The 5,000-nt window shown below is 35.5% G+C and overlaps 1 protein-coding gene and 1 long non-coding RNA gene across 2 annotated transcripts in view; one reads left to right on the plus strand and one right to left on the minus strand.

The window, feature by feature from the left end:
• Positions 1 to 4,754, minus strand: part of LOC138013246 (uncharacterized) — an 11,063-nt gene extending 6,309 nt beyond the window's left edge. The window contains exon 1 of the long non-coding RNA XR_011125194.1: positions 4,343 to 4,754. This is a non-coding gene — a long non-coding RNA (uncharacterized lncRNA). The remainder of the gene's footprint in view (positions 1 to 4,342) is intronic.
• LOC138013244 (ETS translocation variant 1-like) overlaps positions 2,666 to 5,000 on the plus strand; it is a 15,450-nt gene continuing 13,115 nt past the window's right edge. Inside the window, exon 1 of the mRNA XM_068860267.1 lies at positions 2,666 to 2,813. The gene's annotated coding sequence lies outside the window, so the exon portion shown is untranslated. The remainder of the gene's footprint in view (positions 2,814 to 5,000) is intronic.

Genomic DNA, 5,000 nt, shown 5'->3' on the forward strand with positions numbered 1-5,000 from the left:
TCATATTTCAAAGGCAACCAACGAGCAAATAAAGCCAAAAGCCTTTGAGAAGCATTTCTAGGCTCCTTGTTACGTATAAAGACTGTTTAAAGAGATGTTTTCATCGCCTAGAATAATTTGATCTGTTTGAACTGTCCGAACATTTTAGGGAATGATATCTTCATTTCAGAAATTGCTAGCTGAACGTAACCTTCTAAGAACTTCCAACCGAACCATTTTCTCATCCGAAACTGCTAGGTGACCTTTTCAAGTACCAAAAATTGCAAAAATATCCCTTCCGAAAATGTAAGGGACTACTTTTCCTTGGTTGGGAATCTTTTAGATGATGTTTTAGTAAAGAAATCTGTAGCTGTTTTGCAAAGTAGAACCGAAATTCACAGTTTCAATCTCCCGAACACATATTTCACCTAAGATTATCGTTGGGTGCCCCTAATATTTCAGTGCAATTCACGTAATTTGGCTCTTACAATTAATTGATCATCTTCGACACTTTTCCCAAAGTATTCCACTTAACGATGCACAATCAACGTTATCAACAGAAATCACTGAATCGCGGCCGCAAAGAAAAAGAATTAATTACCGAGGAATTGTACTGATTTACATAAAATAACACTATTGAGCTGTATGACTAGCAATGTGTACTCTTCTCATAAAACATGTGTTTGAAGGACCATCTTTGGTATCGACAAAAATTATTTTAAACGATTTTCTACTCTTATAATTATAGATTTTATCGTCACAATTATTTGATGACTTCCTTAACGTAAGCAACCCCCGACGGTTCCTTCTTCGTTTCGGAATCCAACTTGTCTCTTGGCAATGCTTGAATAAAAACTCAAGTAGTGTTGAACTCGAGATATAAAAATGAATGTTGTGTCTTCTCTGAAATATCAAAACATTCAGATAAATGAGGCGGCCAAAAGGAATCATCGGGAAAGCACAAATATTTCATCAAAACGTATATCAGTTTAGCATAGATATAAAGAAATCAGTTAAGAGACTTTCCGGCGGCAAGCAAATCTGTGAATTCCACATAGCAGTATTAAAGCGAAAATTGCTGTACGCAGTAAATAATGTATTTTACATTTACTCAGTGATATTACATTCCTTACTAAAAAAAACTAAACCAGAGATTTTAAAACGAATCAAGAACTGAATTTGTCATATCTTTTCCCTTGAAACATCACTGAGTCAGCGTAACGCGAGTAATTTCAAGCATTCAAAACATAAAAAATAATGGGATTGGCTCGTCCGGTTTTTCCATTTTATTGCATTATTTTTTTTAAACAAAAAGTCAGTATTCAATGCTTTGGATTGCTGCGATATTTGGTCTTACGAACTCTCTTCTGTGAAACAACGTTACGTGCGCCGTCCAACAGCGAGTTTATTTATCGCTATTGTTGCTCTGAAAAGAACTCCGGAAATTCACCACAGTAGTTTGTGACGGAGACGTGAAGAAGACGTGAAAACTCAACAATTAAAAGTTAAGGATTTCTAGTAAAAGTGCTTGAACACTGCCGCATTAACATGATTGACAAAAATCGCTATTCTTCTGACCACGTGCTTGGTTATTTTAAAAAAAAACCATGAATGCCAACATAGCAGTATTTCCGATTGCTATAAAACTAAAGCAATTAAATTTCGTGTCTACCAATAGAGACCTTTTAAGACAATAGCTCTAAGGGACCTAAACAAAAATCGTTTTGAAATGAGCTATTCAATTTTATTATCAACCGAACCTAAGTTAGGTTATTCGTTCTTCATCTGTCTTGGCAACCTTTTTGTGAACCTAGCAAAAAAAGACCAAACCTGCGTACAGTTTTGCAGTCAGTCGCTTATTTTATTATTTCTTTCTTCTTCATGTTTTTTAGAAAAGCCGAAATTATTGATTAGTACTGAGTTCCTCAATTGCATCACAAGGTTTCTGAAAGGTTCTCTGTAGTCTGTTGGTCATGTTAAAGTTTTACTTTTTCACATAGGTACTTTACTACCAAATAAGAAGATGAATATTCGATTTGTGGTCAGATGAAGGGAAGGCGTTAAATGGGCTGGAATTAAATACCGCAAAACAAAGGCTTGTTATGTTTGGACGTGTAATATCATGGAATACACGAATTTTCATTTTGTCAATTCAGCCTCATAAACAAAGGTTTAATAGCTTCTATAGCTTTTATGTTCTTAATCCAGTTGCTTCGTATTCAGGTATAATTCTACTCATGTTTCCCGACGAAAAAATGATAAAATTGGAAGCCGATACTTGAACGTTTTTCTTGGGACGCCTTGAAAATAGATTTTTCAGTCGAGTTCGCCTTTAGGAAAAACAATCAAGCACAAATTATTGTTCTGGGAGAAACAAGTTTTACAAATCGTAAACTTGACTAGTATTTGTATTCTTTAATTGGAGACCGAAATTATCTGTAACAATGGCACAATCAAAAAAGACCTTACAGTGAAAGAAAATTCATTATTACGCAGCTAATACTTGGAAACTCTATACCCCACAATTACAAGGATTTGTAACTAATAACTTCATCTGTAAATGCTTGTTACTAATTCACTATACACCTGATCTCAAGAACAAACCCACGTGAATGAAATTAAAATATACATAGTCCAATTTCAATCAAGATTTTAAAAGGAACACTTTACTGTGTGTTGTGTTCGCGTGGTCGGAAGAAAGATATTGAATTTACTTTGGAGCCAGCCAACCAGTTAGGCGGAATTTTTTAGAGAAAAAGCGGATTCTTTTGGACAGCGCCATCGAGTATTGTGTGAAGCAAGCTCTTAATTTTTTGAAAGAACTCCGGAAACAGGTAAGTCCGTTTAATGCTTCTTGAAATATATTTGTCCACGATGCCAACAGAAAGCTTGCGCTCAAAATATAGTCGAAATCACACCAAATGTACGCCCTAACAGTTAAAGTAATTTAAGCCGATCTTACGCAGGCTCTCGTTTCGTTCACCAGAACAAACAACAATTGATATCACATCAAAATTCCGGAAAATTTTTGTCATATGCAACAAACCTAACTATAACAGCCATTTCTCCTGGCGAGAACTGACAACGTTCTTTTCAAGTATGCAAACATGCACTCTGGCGACCTTTCGTTTACCGTTGCATACAAATAAATCCAAAACGAAACCGAGACCATGTACTATTAGTGACCTAAAACTGACAAATCAATTGGCCGACTTTGATTATAGCGCGGGGAAGAAAAGGTTATAGATTACTTATAAGACAAAGCAATTGTGTCAAAATAAATTAAATAAATTAAATATAATTTAATTAAATATTCTAATGTTCGCAATCAAGATAATTTCCAAAACATGCCTACCCTAGCCAGTGTGTAATCAATATAGGCGGTCAAAACAAGGTTGGGGCCTTTTGAAATTCCTTTTCACTTGTTCTTTTCAAAAGAAATATTTAAGAAATAAAGAGATTCTTAGTATAGAGACAATGAAACTTCGGGAGGTAGAAATTTATTTGTATGATAAGAACGCATGCGCATTAAGCTTCATAACAGGTGTAATACAAATTTAAGTTTCGTGCTTTTGTCGTACGGTGTGTTTTCAGTAACTTGGAAAGCCAGCTATTGTCTTCTCTACTCCTTTACGCTCCCCAAAAGAATATCATCTTATCATGTTTTGGTTTAAGAACGAAGCTGCTTCGTTTTCATGGTATCAATGGTTGAAAAATCGCAAATGATCCTTGATTGTATTCAAAGTGCGAAAACTCTAGAATTCGACAGAGAAAACTGGGCTGATAGATAGATTTCGGTGCTTGTCTAAGCCAGCATGCGCTTCATCAAAGAAATCACATTTGATGTAAAATTTAGTGTTTTTTGGTTGAGTTGAGTGTCATCTCCTTGTTCTTGGATGCGCTGAGAGGTAAACATTTAAAGCTTTCAGCTAAAAAACAACAATTGCCATAGAAAAAAAACTCTTCAATAAATTCAATTTGTGAATAAAATTAATTCCCACTACTGACATAAGCAGTAACCAAACATGCTGGCGAAAAGGAAGTTCTTAAAAAACAAATTCGGCTTACTATTACGAAATTTGGGATTGTCATTTCAAAAAGGCAAAACGAAATAGCAAAGAGATAAAGTGAGGGAGTGTGTTCATAATTTTCGTTTATTTTTTCGAAACAAAGCTAAGGTCTTATTAGGGATATTGTAAAAAGAATAAAAAAGGTAAACTAAAAAAGCAGCTGCTATCTTTTAAAATTTTCACAGCTATCGGCGACTGAATTTCTAATGTTTTATTATCAGTGAAGTCAGGTGGCGCTTGTCTGCAGTTGAAGTTCAAAACGACTGCGAGTTGTTAAATCGCTGCTACCTTACCTTCTTCTATCCACCACAAACAGTACCGGCAATCGGCCACTGAGCCATCAGGAGACACATTACATCACCTTGCGAAATACTTGTTTACCAAAGGTGTACGGATCGCAGAATTAACATGGCGGGTTATTTAAGTCGCGCAAACTAAAGACTACCCCTTTTAAACACGCGTTTTTCTCTTTCACGTAGAAGGAATATTTCGCTCGTCGAAGGAAAAGAGAAGTAAAGGAGAGTTTTATTTGCTGAGCATGATTTCCCTTGGTTTACAGCAATTCGTGTATCGTTTTTTTGCACGTCACTTCGTCAGGCTTTTTTCGCGTTGGTAAACCGTTTAGCGCTAAGTATATCACTTCCAAGGCGGCAACGGAGTTTTATAGGAAATATCAAATGATGAGTGATTGTTTTTGTTTTTCAAAATTCCCATTTTGTGCATATTAAGGTTCTGTTCTATAATTCCTGATTGTGTTTTATTTATTAAAACATTGATCATTTGCAGCTCGTGTTCATGAAACCTTTTCGCTGTTTTTCGGATATTGATAACCAATAACGGTGACACCTTTCCAAAAAAGTTATTATTTAATATTTCCTTTGCTTGTCGAACGCAGGATCAGCTAGTCCTATGCCTTTGACTCCAATACGTGACAGCACGCTTTTCGTCAGA

Source organism: Montipora foliosa, chromosome 8 (genome assembly GCF_036669935.1).
Source record: "Montipora foliosa isolate CH-2021 chromosome 8, ASM3666993v2, whole genome shotgun sequence".
Classification (NCBI taxonomy): domain Eukaryota; kingdom Metazoa; phylum Cnidaria; class Anthozoa; order Scleractinia; family Acroporidae; genus Montipora; species Montipora foliosa.